Source organism: Microcaecilia unicolor, chromosome 1 (assembly GCF_901765095.1).
Source record: "Microcaecilia unicolor chromosome 1, aMicUni1.1, whole genome shotgun sequence".
NCBI classification, from domain to species: domain Eukaryota; kingdom Metazoa; phylum Chordata; class Amphibia; order Gymnophiona; family Siphonopidae; genus Microcaecilia; species Microcaecilia unicolor.
The window spans coordinates 612,434,375-612,451,562 of record NC_044031.1 but is presented as its reverse complement, the minus strand read 5'-3'; positions in this window follow the sequence as shown (position 1 = coordinate 612,451,562).

Here is a 17,188-nt window from a genome sequence, read left to right as displayed (position 1 = left end):
GTGAAAGAAACAGTACATACCAGCTTCTATGACAGCTTCAGATGTTATGGCCAGTCCTATTAGAGCAGTAAGTAGGTCCCTAGAGTAGCCTAGTAGTCAGTGCAGTGTACTGTAGAGAAGGAGACCCAGACCCATATCCCACTCTAACTGGTACACTTATGGTGGAAAGTGTGAGTCGTCCAAGATTTCCGAGAAGGTAGGGAACATTTGGAGAACTTATTCTGTATAAATTCCTGAGGGAGAGGGAGTCTCAAAAATATAATTTTATGTTGCAGTGGGAGGTGGATCTGGGAAGAAAGTAACACAGTGTGAATGGAAGGAAGTGTTTTATGAAGTTGAAAAAGCCTCTATCTCTACTTTGATTAAAGAAATGCATGTAAAACTGTGACACGTTGGTATTATACTTCTGTAAAATTGAAAGCTATATTCTTTACTAGTGTTTCAGATATTTGTTGAAGGTGTAATATGGAAAAGGGCACTTTTGATCATATTTGATTGCCCTGCATGAAGATATAGCCATTCTGGTTTGCAGTGATGTGTCTAGTGTCTAGATCCAATGTGTTTGTTAGATTTGAGAAATGGGAGGAGTATCTCGATTTATGAGAATTTGTTTAGCTGCGGCTAAGTGCAAAAATATTGTGCATTGGCAACAGACTGATGGTCCTACGGTCTATGATTGGAAGTTGCAGGTGCAGATTGTTAGTGAAATGGAAAAGTTGACAGGCACCAAGGGCGCTTTGATCCCGTGTAGGAGGAATGGACCCACTTGCAAGCTCTTGTTATTGCTGAGGATGGAGGAGGGTTGTTTCATGGGAGTCTGCTGAAGAAACAACAGTGGACTCGGCCAGATTGCTGGATGAACATTCTTTAGTACAATGGGGGGGGGGGGGGGGGGGGGGGTTGGATAGTTTTGGGAGCACTAATTTTGTATGCAGTTATAGAGATGGTATTTGATATATTTTATTATGACACCAACACATAATTTTTCCAAAACCTTCACTGGCTACCAGTACAATGCAGGGCTAAATTTTAAAGTCTATGCCTGATCATCAAGGCCCTTAAATAAAATGGACCTGAGTACCTGAAGAACAGGATCACCCTCTACACACCTCCAAGGACACTAAGGTTCTCCCAAGGAGTATCCCTAACAATACTCTCTCCGAAGGACCTTACTGTATATGATGTGATACCCACCAGTGTGATCCTTCTCCAGAGTAGCCCCCACACTCTGGCACGGACTCCATGAAAGGCTTTGCGTAACACAAGACTATCACTACTTCAGGAAGCAGATGAAAGCTTGGCTCTTCAACCAGGCACACACACACAAGGAGTGACACGGGCTGCACATAGTGCAGCAGGACATGTTTATCCACTCCTACCCTAGCTGAGATAATATTTAAGCACCTCTCTGACCTCATGTGCAACTTTCTTTAAATTAGTCCCCTTATTTTCTAACTCCTCTTACTCTCTTATGTCTCTATATGTTCTGTCTTTGCTTACACCTTATGCTATCTATTAAAGTGTCTTATTGTGCATTGTGTTGACATTGTAAGTAGTATACTATGCCATACTTTGTACTGTTATTTGAATATTTTTTACTGCTGTAATTGTCTATTGCTTATGTTTGATTTATTCTTGCTGTACACCGCCTTCAGTGAATTTCTTCCAAAAGGCGGTAAATAAATCCTAATTAAAAAATAAAATAAATAAATATTCTTTAAATGTCAATACAAATCTAGAATTTAAAAAAAAAAATTGGTCGTCATTAAGGGGCCCTTTTACTAAGCCATACTAAAAAGTGGCCTGTGCTATTTTTCATGTGGCGGTAAAATGGCCAATTTCCTAGCTCTCTCCTTAATAGCTCTTGGCCATTACTGCAGATCACTTACTGCCATCTATTTAGTAGGCACTAAGGGATCTCGCGCTAACCCCGTGCTAATTGGGCAGTGCATGGTAATGCACCCATGCTACTCTATTAGCAAAGGGCACACCTACTCTCCACCTATAGACCACCTCCCTTGTCAAAAAATAAAAATTATTTTTTATTGTGAGATTAGCACGCGCTGATGGGCATATTACTGAAGGATGCCTCAGCACATCCTACAGCAGTGCTTTTTACCATGCAACAGGCCACATACTAGTGCCTATTGCAGCATAGAAAAAGGGCCCCTAAGGGCCCTGTTTAGTAAACCGTGCTAGAGGCGTGCTAGCATTTTTTTGCATACGCTAAGCATTACCGCTCACTAACTGTGTAGATGCCCATAATATTCCTACGGGCATCTACACAGTGAGTGTAAACAGGGCAGGGGCGTAGCCACGGGTGGGCCTGGGTGGGCCCAGGCCCACCCAGTTTGGGCTCAGGCCCACCCAGCAGTGGAACACCCTTAACAGCACCGGAAGCGGAGGGAGCAGGCTGAGCTTCCACGGTCCTACATCTACCTCCCTCTGTCTCAGCAACAGCGATAGCGATTCATACATGCTAACCCAGAAGCATCTCCTCTGCCGCATCCCGCCCCCATTATCACAACTTCCTGTTTCTTCTGGGGCAAGATGCGAAAGAGGAGATGCTTCAAGGTTAGCGGCGGTAGGCAGCGTCTGGGAATCGCTGCCATGAGTGAGAGGGTGGCAGATGCAGGATTGTGGCGATGGGAGGAAGCGTCTGGGAATCGCTGCCGCTGAGAGGGAGGCAGATGCAGGATCTTGGGAGCTCAGCCTGCTTTCTCCAATACTGGCACTGTTAAGGGTGGTGCCCCATTGAAGCAAGAGGGAAAGTTGGGGGGAGGTCTCCTTCCAAAAGATAGATGCTGCATGGGGGGGCATGGGGGGCATGAGGTGGAGAGGGGCAAGAGAGAGAATTGTGGGACATAGGGTAGAGAGGGGTAAGAAAGGAAAAAATCTTGCATGGGGAGGGGAGGGAAGAGGGACATGTTGCATAGAGAAGAGAGAGGGAGAAATGTTGGACATAGGGGTAGTGGGGAGGGAGAGATGGTAAATGTTGGACATGGGGTGGTGAGGAGGGGAAGATGGTGAAAAATTGGACAAGATGGTGGAGGGCAGGAAGAGATGCTGTAGGGGGAAGCGAGAGATGTTGGATGGGGCACAAGGGAGGGGGCGAGGCAGAAATGTTGGACATGGCAGTGGAAGAGAGGAAGAGAGAAAATGCTGCATAGGGGGAGGGGGAAGAGAAGTGTTGAACCCATGGCACAAAAGAGGGGGAGAAATGGTAGAAAGTGGGAGATAGGGAGATATATTGGACCTGGGGGTGAATGAGAGGGAAAGAGAAACACAGGAGGTGAAGAGGGGAGAAAGGAGGAGATGTTGGATTCAGGAGCAGAAGGGTGATGGAGAGATGCCGGACAGTGGGAGTGAGGGAAGAGAGAGGGAGCAATGTTGGAACACTGGGGAGAGGGCAGGAGGGAAGAGAGAAGGGGCAGAGAGATGTAAGAGTGGGGTGGGGAGAAAGAGGGAGCAGATGCTGGGCTAGAAGGGTGGAGAGAAGGAAGATGGTGGAACCATGTGGGAGAGGCCAGGAGGGGGAGGAAAAGGGTGGCAAGGAAATGAATAAATAAATAAAAAGATAGTGATTACAGAGGATAGAAATATGGTAATGAAAGGGAATGGAGGGCTGAGGAGGAGTGAGATGGGGAAATGGAAAAGCTAGTGGGTGAGAGAAGATGAAAATCTGATAGATAACTGTAAACTAAAAAGGAGGAGAACAGTGAGAGGGTGAAATTTGAGTTGACAGCAAGGCAGAAAGAAGAAAAAAGAGAGGAAAGAGCTAAAAATAAGAACCGTCAATATGTCAGAAGCAGGTGTAGTGAAGGTAAAAAAAAGACAAATGGACAGCAGCCACTTGAAAGAGAATTAGAATACAACAGACAGGAAAGCAGAAAAGAAACTGCAACCAACATGATGGAAAAATACAATGTCCAGACCACAGAGGTAGAAAAAAGCAATGCATTTTGAATGTTTTAAATGGAATATGTTGGCTTTGGGAAATCTACATAGCAAATGTATTTGTATCGTGTTCAGGAGAAAAGAAATCCATTTCTATTTTTATTTCTCCAGTGTTGCAGTACATGCTAAGTTTAACTTTTGGGGGTTGTAAGTTCAATTTTTGTCTAAATATTTTTCTTTCTGATATGTGATCCCCTGTTCTGTATTTGGTGAGGGTCTGTTGGTGTGACAGTAATGGCAGGTGGGGAAATCTGAGGGAAGGCAGGGAGGAGAGGGGATCAGAGAGGTAGCCTTAGCATGACTAACACCAGTTCTGACCCTTGCTGTGTAGCTGGTAGGGATCCTAAGCCTCCCCAGCTGAGGACTTCCTCCAAAGATGGCCAGAACTTCCTTCTACCAAGCTCTGCAGTCAGTGACAGCATGCTTGAGTCACCGAGAACTAAGCACACATAGGGTGCTGGCATCAGTGGCTTACAGATATTGCTGCTGCCTGCCAAGTTTGGTAAAAGGGAGTTCTGGCCACCTTCAGAGAAAGTCTTCAGCTGACAGAGCTTGAGTATCCTTATTAGCTAATGTATTTATATTTTGTGGTAGGGCAGGGCAGAGAAAATATTGTGCCCACCCACTTTGGGCTCAGGCCCATCCAAAATTGGCCGTCTGGCTACACCACTGCCACAGATTCTTATTTTTCCAAAGGCAGGCTGATATACTGCATTTACACAAAAGCATCAAAGCAGCTTATAATAAAATTATAACAATAATACAGAATTAAAAAAAATTAAAATAAATGCATAGAAATAACAATATCCCCCCACTCATTTTTTTTACATAAAACACAAAATACCACTCTCTACAGTTTTCCAAAGAGAAATTCTCATTATAAAAGTGCCCTAGATAATTTACAAAAACAACTACTGATTATAAGTCAGTACACTTATACAATTTCCCAAGAGAGTTTACAGAAAATAACAAAATATTGCTCTTTACAGTTCCCAAAAGGAACTTACATAAAGACAAGTTTTCAAGGCCTTATGAAACATCAGATAACTATCAATGCTTCTAATTTCCTCTGGCAAGGAATTCCACAGATGACGGCAAGAACAACAGGCCCGATCCAGAGTAGATTCACTAGAGATAGTGGAAGAAGTTCCAACAAGGTACGATGAGAAGAGCGTAATTGTCTTGTGGGAACATATCTTTTAACCACAGTAGAAAGATACCCTGGAGCACCCATACAAAAAGCTTTAAATACTATACACAAAAGCTTAAAGATTATTCTTGCTGACACTGGCAATCAGTAATTCAGCCAGTGATCATTTCTCTTTTTTCCATAGAAATCAAACAAAATAAAACATGGAAAAGAAAATAAGATGATACCTTTTTATTGGACATAACTTAATATACTTCTTGATTAGCTTTCGAAGGTTGCCCTTCTTCGTCAGATCGGAAATAAGCAAATGTGAATTTCACTTATATACACTGTCAGCTAGCACATTTGCTTATTTCCGATCTGACGAAGAAGGGCAACCTTCAAAAGCTAATCAAGAAATGTATTAAGTTATGTCCAATAAAAAAGGTATCATCTTATTTTCTTTTCCATGTTTTATTTTGTTTGATTTCTATTGATAACCTTAAGAGTGGACTAACACGGCTACCACACTCCTCTTTTTTTCCAGAAATCAAACAAGCTGTGGATTCTGTACCAACTGCAATCTTTTGAAATTAGTCCGAGTCAAACCCTGAAAATGGGAATTGCAATAGTCCAGTAGGGATGGCTGCAATTAGTGAACCATTCTTAATTAAAAAGAACAAGACTTAACCACATCACTAATCTGGAAATTGAATTTCATTTGGTCATCACAATGAAATTCCAGAGTGACAACAAATCCTGAACAATGGCAAGCTGTTTACCCTGTAACATTAGCTTTGATACCAGTGGAGTTGAATTATGAGAAATCAACATAGCCACAGACTTCTCCGCATTCAAAACCAACTCATGGTTACCTAACCAATCACCTGAAGCAGCCAATTGCTGATTGAAATTGGTAATGACATCATGCTGATTGTCCTTCCTAAAATCAACCAGCTGGATATCAACAAAAATATGAAAATTTAAATCTAAACTCTCCAATAATTTTGCCACAGAAACCAAATAAAAATTTAAACAATAAAGAAGATAGATGTGATCCCCGAGGAACCCCTCAAACTAACTGCTTTGGCACCGAATTTTCTTGATTCCACACTACTATAAGAAGAAAACCACTTCAACACTGTTGAATTAAGCCTCAAACAATGCAATAAATCAAGCAACTTAAGAAGATGAGACAGTATCAAAAGCAGCACTCAAATCGAGTTGAATCCAAAGGTCATCAAATCCCTGGTCCATTTTCACTTGTATTCTACCATTTTCATTAGTAACCAAAGTAAGGCTGGAACAAGGAATTTCCAGCAGTCAAGTCTAACAAATTGTTTTATTGACAAAGCGCCGATAATTAAAGAGAAGCGGCACAGGGCCATGTTTCAGCAGGTAACTGCCTGCTTCAGGGGTTGCAAATACTAAAAATAAGCCAGATGCAGCTTTACTCTTGAGGTGAGCAGCTGACTTATTTTTAGCCATTTGTGATTGCTGAATTGCTGAGATCATTTCCCAAGTACTTCAATTTACCTTGTGCCCATTGCAAGGAAAAAGCCCCCCCTCCACGAGGTCTTTATTGAGGCCTGAATGGGAAGGGCCATTGATTTTTGATCATTTAAACAGAACCGTGAAAAAAAAACCCTAAATTCATCCAACACTCTTAGTAAGTGCAGCAGGGCAAGGTAAGGACATGAGTGTAAGCAACAAATAGTCTGCAAAAGTGAGAGCCCATGACTTCTGTTTCGCTGATTGTTCTCACAAACCCGCCCGCCTCCCCTTTGGAGTTGTGTCTTCCCTTCTCTTTGTCTTGCTACATATGAGACTGGCCGGCACGAGCCGGTTTCGGGCGGGAAGACGGCCGCGCATGCGCGGTGCGCATCGGCGCGCGAGGGCTAGCAAAGGACTTTGCTAGAAAGTGTTCCGATTGGAGGGGCTGCCGTGGACGTCACCCATCAGTGAGAACAATCAGCCTGCTGTCCTCGGAGAATACCTTCTACAGGTATGTAGCATTCGCTTTATTGTTTCTTTTCAGTTATATAGCTTAATCATTATACATATATATATATATATATATATATATATATATATATATATATATATATATATATATATATACAGTGGTGGAAATAAGTATTTGATCCCTTGCTGATTTTGTAAGTTTGCCCACTGACAAAGACATGAGCAGCCCATAATTGAAGGGTAGGTTATTGGTAACAGTGAGAGATAGCACATCACAAATTAAATCCGGAAAATCACATTGTGGAAAGTATATGAATTTATTTGCATTCTGCAGAGGGAAATAAGTATTTGATCCCCCACCAACCAGTAAGAGATCTGGCCCCTACAGACCAGGTAGATGCTCCAAATCAACTCGTTACCTGCATGACAGACAGCTGTCGGCAATGGTCACCTGTATGAAAGACACCTGTCCACAGACTCAGTGAATCAGTCAGACTCTAACCTCTACAAAATGGCCAAGAGCAAGGAGCTGTCTAAGGATGTCAGGGACAAGATCATACACCTGCACAAGGCTGGAATGGGCTACAAAACCATCAGTAAGACGCTGGGCGAGAAGGAGACAACTGTTGGTGCCATAGTAAGAAAATGGAAGAAGTACAAAATGACTGTCAATCGACAAAGATCTGGGGCTCCACGCAAAATCTCACCTCGTGGGGTATCCTTGATCATGAGGAAGGTTAGAAATCAGCCTACAACTACAAGGGGGGAACTTGTCAATGATCTCAAGGCAGCTGGGACCACTGTCACCACGAAAACCATTGGTAACACATTACGACATAACGGATTGCAATCCTGCAGTGCCCGCAAGGTCCCCCTGCTCCGGAAGGCACATGTGACGGCCCGTCTGAAGTTTGCCAGTGAACACCTGGATGATGCCGAGAGTGATTGGGAGAAGGTGCTGTGGTCAGATGAGACAAAAATTGAGCTCTTTGGCATGAACTCAACTCGCCGTGTTTGGAGGAAGAGAAATGCTGCCTATGACCCAAAGAACACCGTCCCCACTGTCAAGCATGGAGGTGGAAATGTTATGTTTTGGGGGTGTTTCTCTGCTAAGGGCACAGGACTACTTCACCGCATCAATGGGAGAATGGATGGGGCCATGTACCGTACAATTCTGAGTGACAACCTCCTTCCCTCCGCCAGGGCCTTAAAATGGGTCGTGGCTGGGTCTTCCAGCACGACAATGACCCAAAACATACAGCCAAGGCAACAAAGGAGTGGCTCAGGAAGAAGCACATTAGGGTCATGGAGTGGCCTAGCCAGTCACCAGACCTTAATCCCATTGAAAACTTATGGAGGGAGCTGAAGCTGCGAGTTGCCAAGCGACAGCCCAGAACTCTTAATGATTTAGAGATGATCTGCAAAGAGGAGTGGACCAAAATTCCTCCTGACATGTGTGCAAACCTCATCATCAACTACAGAAGACGTCTGACCGCTGTGCTTGCCAACAAGGGTTTTGCCACCAAGTATTAGGTCTTGTTTGCCAGAGGGATTAAATACTTATTTCCCTCTGCAGAATGCAAATAAATTCATATACTTTCCACAATGTGATTTTCCGGATTTAATTTGTGATGTGCTATCTCTCACTGTTACCAATAACCTACCCTTCAATTATGGGCTGCTCATGTCTTTGTCAGTGGGCAAACTTACAAAATCAGCAAGGGATCAAATACTTATTTCCACCACTGTATATATATATATATATATATATATATATCATAGTGTATCTTAGATTTTAGAACCTCTAATAAAAGTCTTATTCACCTAATACGAATCCAAAAGAATCCACAGTAATTACTGAATAGTCTGTGTCAGTAAAGCAGGCTGTAAAACCAGGTCAGAACATATGGACAGCAAAGCTTTGTGGATATTCAACACAGAGTGGCAACCCTGCACAAAACCCACCTGGTGCCCCCCCCCCCCCCCCCCCCCCCAAGGTCAGAATGTGAACAGCGAGTCTATCAGCCAATACTCTGTATAAAATCTTGATGTCAACATTGAGCAAAGAAATAGGGCAATAAGACTGAAGTCGGTAGGGGGTTGCCCTTGCTTTGGAATCAGGGAAAGGAGTGCTTTGTTAAAATGTTCAGGGAAAACACCACCAGCTGTCACCACATCATAAAAGTCCATTAATGGGGTGCAAATATGCAGGGTGAGGATCATAGTATTCATTGGATAAACCATCCGGGCAGGGCACAATATCCCAGGACAGAGACAAATAACTTTTTGCACCTCCAAGGCATGTAAGAGAGCACCAAGCTGGGCCCGTGCTGGCTCCAACAGGCATGAGAGACCAGAATCTTCCAAATAATATAGGATCGATAGCCCCTGGTCAGTGAGTGGGGCTCAATACATGCTAGAACAGTGATCATAAAACACTTGGGCAATGGAATCAGGTTGATGAACCCGAGACCCATTTGGCGCCTGGCTGGTTGGAATGAATCTACTGGAGGATCACGTCTTCATTAGATGAGCCAAAAGCTTACCAACCTTGTTACTAAAGCGATGAAATTGGGGGTGCTTATAGAACATATTCTTTTTCCCTTTTTATGTAGAAGAGAATACAGGACTGCCAACAAAGCAATCATGGCATCCCGCTTGACCTGAGTAGGATCACGGATATACGGCCGCTTGGCAGCTCTGCAGTCCTAGGAGGGGTCATTTCCATTGGGCTTAGCACCCCTAATAATTTTGAAAAGTTGGCTCCTATGAGTCCTACTACAGATGAAGAATCCCCTGAGCCAATTTTCTGGACTTAGCACTCAAGAAGGCAATTGCATTCTCCCACAGAACAGTCTTAGAGACTTCCCAGAATAGCATGGGGGAGTCAGCATGTGCTGAGTTAAAATCAGAGTATTGCGCCTCTTATTAATCAAAACACTGTTGAAATTCATGGTCCTGAGCTAAATAGGTGGGGGAACACCAGAAGCCACCCCAGGTCTTCCTCTGATCCAAAGCCAGATCTACCTATACAAACGTCTAGTCAAACTTCCAACAGGCCTATAGCCGCTGTTAACACTTGAAAATAAGGGAGGGGAGAGCAGTATATAATCAATCCTGGACCAAGAGTGGTGGACCCAGGAATAGTGGGTGTAATCTCAGGTCGTTGGATTAAGCACGTTCCAGGGGTCTACTAAATTAAGAGTCTCACAAAAAGAGGGCAGCCCCTTAACTCCCCCCTCCCCCCAGCAGATCTGTCTAAATAAGGGTCAGATCATCCAGCTCCAGGGAGCATCAGTAGGATGTAGCCCCAACTGAACTGTGCAAAAAATTAAGGATCATACCCATTAGGCCCATAAACAGCACAGAGATAACAACACTGCCCCCCCCCCCCAAATTAAAATTTGACCAGCACATAGTGGCCAGCTTCATCCCTGGCAATCAGAGAAGAACTGCAAGGCAAGCCCCTCCGCACCAAAACAGCTACACCATCCTGCTTTCCAGGCAGACTGAATAAGTGATATAACCATCCATATGAGGTAAAGAACAAAAGTGAAATCCAAAAATAAGCTCAGTAAGGGCCAATGTTGTGCGATAAAGGAGGGCCACCAGGCAGCTCATCAGAAACACGTCCGGCTCTGCTCACAATGTTTATACTCCATTCCATTATGCCCATTACAATTTTTTTTCACATTTCTTAGTTTTCATTTAGAGGCTACATTTTATCAGTAGTACTTTTACTGTGTATGCAGTTTGTTTCCATATAACCCCATAATTTTGATACACAACATTCTAGTTACAGAACACTAGTATATTTTCTCCCTGTGAAGAATTTTCACCCTTGAGGAGACTTGGCAGGTACCTTTTAAAATTATTGTGCTCATCGCTAGATATATGGTGTAAGGCATGGATAGTTCTCTACTCACTGCAACCTTATCTTTTTTTCTTTCTTTATATAGCTTTTTATCTTGTCACCATTTATTAATGTTTTGTTCATTAGTTTTTTGTATATGTTTATTAATGTAATATGTTTCTACAAAATATTATTTTTTTATTATTTTTATTTGTTGCATTTGTATCCCACATTATCCCACCTCTTTGCAGGCTCAATGTGGCTTACAATACGTCATGAGTAGTGACAATGCATGAGAAAGTATACATTTAGTAATAACAGAAGGATTTTGGGTAACATGATAATGATAGAACATGATAGTATTTGACAGCAAACATAGTAAGAGAAATAAAAGAAATATATAAGAATTATATAAGAAAATATATATTTAGTAATAGCAAGAGGATCTTGGGTAGCGTGATGATGAGAAAACATGTTAATATTTTGGCAGGTAGATATAGTGGAGGTAGTTCTGGATATGTGTATAGGAGTTCATATTTGTTGATCATTGTTGTATGCCTTGTTGAAGAGATGAGTCTTCAGCAGAATTCAGAAGTTAGCTAGTTCATAGATCGTTTTTAAGTTGCGCGGCAGCACATTCCAGAATTGTATGCTCAGGTAGGAAAAGGTTGACGCATGCGTTACTTTGTATTTGAGACCTTTACAGTTTGGGAAGTGAAGATTAAGGAATGTGCGGGATGGTTTTTTAGCATTCCTGGGTGGTAGGTCTATCAGGTCTGACATGTAGGCTGGTGCGTCTCCGTGAATAATTTTATGAACTAGGGTGCATATTTTGAACGTAATACATTCTTTGAGTGGGAGCCAGTGCATCTTTTTTTGTAGGGGTTTAGCGCTTTCATATTTTGTTTTACCGAATATGAGCCTAGCTGCAGTGTTCTGAGCTATCTGAAGTTTCTTGATTATTTGCTCTTTGCAGCCAGCGTAGAGTGCATTGCAGTAATCTAGGTGGCTGAGTACCATCGATTGTACCAGGTTGTTGAAGGCGGTTCTTGGGAAGAAAGGTCTTACTCTTTTTAATTTCCACATTGAATGGAACATCTTCTTGGTTGTGTTTTTCGCGTGACTCTCAAGTGTTAGGTGTCTATCGATGGTAACTCCAAGAATTTTTAGGGTGTCTAAAATTGGAAGATTCAGTTTTGGTGTGTCAATAGTGGTGAATTTGTTCGTATTGTGTTGTGAGGTGAGTACCAGGCATTGGGTTTTTTCTGCATTAAGCTTCAGCTTGAATGCGTCCGCCCATGTGTGCATGATATGTAGGCTTTGGTTGATGTCATTGGAAATTTCCTTTAGATCTTGTTTAAATGGAATGTAGATTGTTACGTTGTCTGCGTATATGTATGGGTTAAGGTTCTAGTTTGATAGTAGTTTCGCCAAGTGTATCATCATTAGGTTGAATAGAGTCGGCTCCGCATTCAGATATCCATGTAGCTGATGTAGTCGAATTAGATGTCACTTAGTATGATCGTGTGGTTAGGAATCCTTTGAACCAGTTGAGAACATTTCCTCCAATTCTGAAATATTCAAGGATATGTAGTAGTATTCCATGATCAACCATATCGAAGGCACTAGACATGTCACATTGTAGCAATAGTATATTCTTGCCAGTTGAAATCGTTTGTTTAAATTTATTCATGAGAGTAACTAGTACTGTTTCCGTGCTGTGGTTAGACCGAAATCCTGACTTGGAGTCGTGTAGTATTGAGAATTTAAGTAGTTTGTGAGTTGTTTGGTTACCATACCTTCCGTTAGTTTGGTTATTAAGGGTATGGATGCTACTGATCTGTAGTTGGTTAGTTCGCTGGCACTCTTCTTTGCGTCTTTGGGTATTGGAGTGAGTAGAATGTTTCCTTTTTTCCTTCGGGAAGAGTCCATTTTGTAGCATATAGTTTATGTGATTCGTGAGATCTACTATGAATTGATGAGGGGCGGATGTCATAAGGTTGTTTGGGCATATATCTAGTTTGCAATGAGATTTGGCAAATCTTTTGAGCGTTTGGGAGATAAGATTCTCCGATAATATCTCGAAATTGGTTCAGGTTCTGTCTGCTGGGTATACACCTGGATCTGGATCTAGACAGTCTAGGAGTGCAGCGTAGTCGGAGGTGCTGACTGGTATTTTAAGTCGCAGTTGTATGATTTTCTCATTGAAGTATTTCGCGAGGTTGTCTGCTCCTGGTGTATCTTTGTTGTTGTGATTGGTGTGGTATCTAGTAGTTTGTTCACAAGTTGGAAGAGTTTGTGTGTGTCCTTGTAATTCGGTCTGATTTCATTTTTATAAAATAGTCTTTTGGTTTGCCTTATTGTGTATTTATATTTCCAGGCGTTTAGTGTTGGGTCGTCTTTCTTTTTATTCCACGCACGTTCTAACCTTCTAACTTGTGTTTTTTTCAGTTCTTCGGTGAACCATGGTGTTGATTTCTTCTTGTATGAGGTTCTGGGGTGAATTGGGGCAATGTTGTCTAGTATTGTTCTACATCTATTGTCCCATTCTTAGAGGAATTGGTTTGTATCTGCTTTAGTTGTCCATCCATTTTGGTAGATCTGTTGCCAGAATATTACCGGGTCTATTTTTCCTCTCGTGGTGTAGGTTTTTCGTTCTTGTTTATTAATTGTGTCTTTCATTCGTCATTGGAGGGAGATGTATTCTTTATAGTGGTCTGACTACGGTACGGGTGTCCATCTTATATCTATTAGTAGAAGGTTTGAGTTTGGATCGAGTTTGTGTGTATTAATATCTAGTGTGTGTCCTTTTCTATGTGTCGGTTGTGTATTTGGTGCATGAAGATCCCATAGTTGTAGGAACTCTTTGCATTCTTGGGTGTTTGTTAAGGTAGGATCTTCAAGGTGCAGGTTGATATCTCCTATTATGATAAGGTTTGAGGTAGAAATACAAGTATTGTAGATGAAGTCCATAAAGTGTGTTTGAGAGCCTTGCCAGTTGCCTGGCGGGCTGTAGAGTAGGATTGCGTTGAGGTGTTCTTGCAGTTTTGGGTGACTGATTCTTACCAAGGCAATTTCCAGTTGTGGTAGGATGGATTCAGCTGTGGTTGTAATGGTGAATTCGGATTTGTAAATTATGGCTATTCCACCTCCTCTTTTTCCATTCCTTGTCCAGTAGGTAATTTTGTATCCTGGTGGGCATAAAACTAAGACTACGGGGTCTTTAAGGTCATGGATCCAGGTTTCAGTGATGAATAGAAGGTCCAGGTTGTCTGTAGTAATCCAGTCTGTTATAGTCTCTGTTTTGTTTACTACTGATCTGGCGTTTACGTACCCCTTTTGGATTAAGTGGTAAGGCTCAGTTTGGGGTTTAGATGTGTTGATTTTTATTAATTGCCTGTTTTCTTGGTATCTGGTTTTGCTGTTTCCTTTTTTCCTTTCGGTTATGTCCATGTATATTTGTTCTTCCTTTTAGTTGATTGTTCTTTTGGTCTGATGAGTAGTGAATAGGTTGGCTGTAGGGTTTGTGTATTGTGGGTAGATTGTTGTTTAGATTGGGGGTAGTCCATGCGTGGTGAATTAGGGGGAGGAAGTAGATTATCATGAGCAATTTGTTGGTGTTCATGTTGGCTATGGTTCGTGGTGTTTGGTTATGCCTAAAGGTGTTAGTGAGTGAAATTTTGTATGGATATCAAGTATTAACAACGTTAGACAGTGTCAACATTAAGCGTAAGCATAATTTCAAGCAGTATCCACATTAAGCGGTCTTAGTAGCAAGCTAAAGTCAGTGTCAGTATGGTTATTGATACCTTTCAGGATGAATCAGTATTACAGTGCAGACTGGTGTTGTGAGATACAAAGCAAGCATTACACTTCAGGATGATTCAGAGCTACAGTACAGATCAATGTTGTAAGATGTAAAGCAAGCATTACAGTTCAGGGTGATTCAATGCTGTGGTACTGAATGATGTTGTAAGATACAAAGTAAGCATTGTGTTTCAGGATGATTCTATGCTACAGTACAGAATACTGCTATAAGATGCTGAGCAAGCTTTAAAGTTCTGGGTCTGTAAGTCAAGTATTGTAATTCAAAATGATAATGCAACCGGTATCTAGTACATTCAGAACAATGCCTGCAAAAGCTGTGGGCTACTGCATGGAGGTTTAATAGACGTTAGACTTACTTCCACTATCTAGTTCATTGTAATCAGGAGGCCTGCTTGATTTATCCCTGTTTCTACTACCTTTGTCAATCATTATTCAGTTTGTTCAGAACCAGGGCACTTAGATCTGTGAACTGTTGCAAGGGGGTTTAATAGGCTGTAGTGGAATTGAGTCTATCTAGTTCATTGTAAGCAGAAGGTTGTTCAAGTCCTTCCTGTGTCCCTGCTCTGTGTGGCCCTCAACTCAGTGCACTCTAAACAGAGTAAACAAAGCAAAGCACAGCTAAGCGAAGTGTACAGGCAACCTATCAGCAACAGCTTTCGGGTCCTTTCACGGAGCTTGTTCCCACTGCTCCGTGAAGCCCAGTGCACTCACACACTACAAAGCAAAGTAAAATGAAGCAGATAAAGCAAGCAAAATCACTGCCAGTTTGTTCCCACTGCTCCATGAAGCCCAGTGCACTTACACAGAGCAAAACAAAGCAAGCAAAAACACAGGCAGCTTGTTCCACTGCTCCGTGAAGTCGGTATCCCAGTGCACTCAGAAGAAAGCAAAACAAAGCAAGCAGAATCATCGGCAGCCTAGCAGTAACACTTCCATCGGGTCTCCTTCCTCCTCGTCTCGATCAGGCGTCTCCCCAGCGATGGGTGCATCTCACACCAGTTCTCCGTTCCGGTCTGTCCAGGCTCTGGGTCCCAGCACTTTGGCTCCTCGAGTTGGTCGGTGTGGTCCTCTGACACGGTCAGTATCACGCTGGGGTTGAGTCCAAGTGGGTCTCCCGGCACTCCGGCCTGCCTGGAAGGCCTGCGGTCTAGCGTTCCGGCGCTTTGCCGAGTGCGCGGCGCCTCCTTCCTCTTCTCCTCGATCTGCACAGTTGGCGGTCAATGCCTTCACAACCTCCCATGCCTCCCTGGTGCAGCAAGTTCGGGCTGTCTTCCCGGTGCAGTGATTTAGGATCGAGGAGAGCAAATTCCGCGGTGGTCTCCCTCAAATGCCGCTGGCACGGTAGGGATTCAATCCGGTCGTGTACTTGTCCTTATGCCCAGGGCCTCCCCGTCCCACCACAAGGTAGCAGGTAGCTGCGATCAGCCTCGGATCCGTTCAACCATCGAGGCTGTCGCGGTCTACTCGCAGCCCCCTATTCGGCTCAATGCAGCCTCGGTCCTGTCCTGTCCAGCCTAGGATGGCCCAGGACAATGCAGGTAGGTCCGTTTCTCCAGGACCTTCAGAGCTCATCACAGAGCTCCCTTGCCTGGTGGCCATCTTGAATATATGTTTCTACAAAATATTGTTATTGTATGGTTTTTTTTTATTTTTTTTATTGTGCTCTCGACAAACGCCGTCATACTGAACCACAACCTCTGTTGAGGGCACTCAGCTGGAACTTTACTTTATTGGAATAAATTATCTTCATTTGACATCAACTTGGTACTTAGCGTTCTTCCACTCTTACATTTTCCCTGATGGACTTTTTTTTTTCTGTAGAAGAGGAAACCGCCCACCTTCTTTCCTCCTCAAAATGCACCACCTGTTCCTCTGACCCTATCCCCACCAACCTACTTAACACCATCTCTCCTACCGTCACCCCCGCCATCTGCCATATCCTCAACCTCTCTCTCCACTGCAACCGTCCCCGACACCTTTAAGCATGCTGTAGTCACACCACTCCTCAAAAAACCATCACTTGACCCTATCTGTCCCTCCTACCCTTCCTCTCCAAGATACTTGAACACGCCATTCACAGCCGCTGCCTTGATTTTCTCTCCTCTCATGCCATCCTCGATCCCCTTCAATCTGGCTTTCGCCCTTTACACTCGACAGCAACGGCACTCACTAAAGTAATGACCTGTTCCTTGCCAAATCCAAAGGTCACTACTCCATCCTCATCCTCTCGACCTATCCGCCGTTTTTGACACTGTCAATCATAATTTACTTCTTGCCACACTGTCTTCATTTGGGTTCCAGGGCTCAGGACCCCTTCTTTTTTCAATCTACACCTCTTCCCTGGGCTCGCTGATCTTATCTCATGGTTTCCAATATCATCTGTATGCTGATGACACCCAGCTTTCTCTCTCCACACCAAACATCACTGCGGAAACCCAGGCCAAAGTATCGGCCTG